We start from the raw sequence: 270 nt of genomic DNA, 5'->3' as shown, positions 1-270 counted from the left end.
GTTTCCTTTCCTTAATATAACCCACTGAGATTATTATTCCTTCCGTACTTGTCTATCTCACATACACAAATACACTTCATAAAACTGAATTAGAACCGCTTCCAAACTTCAAAGTACAAGACTCCAGTAACTCCTTTGATCTTTTCTACAGTCAACTACGTATAAAGGTCCTTCATACTATCTCGTGTGACCGTGCTTCAGTCAGGTTTGTCAGCTCATCTTTGCTTCTCTCTCTCTCTTCTTTGATCACTGTACCTTCACAAAGGAAAA

At 38.1% G+C, this 270-nt stretch overlaps 1 protein-coding gene across 1 annotated transcript in view; it reads right to left on the bottom strand.

The window, feature by feature from the left end:
* Positions 1 to 270, bottom strand: part of LOC119593155 (troponin C-like) — a 15,025-nt gene that overhangs the window by 6,681 nt on the left and 8,074 nt on the right. The gene's annotated exons all lie outside the window — the stretch shown is intronic.

Source organism: Penaeus monodon, chromosome 31, assembly GCF_015228065.2.
Source record: "Penaeus monodon isolate SGIC_2016 chromosome 31, NSTDA_Pmon_1, whole genome shotgun sequence".
Classification (NCBI taxonomy): Eukaryota; Metazoa; Arthropoda; class Malacostraca; order Decapoda; family Penaeidae; genus Penaeus; species Penaeus monodon.
This window is presented reverse-complemented; position numbering and strand designations above follow the sequence as displayed.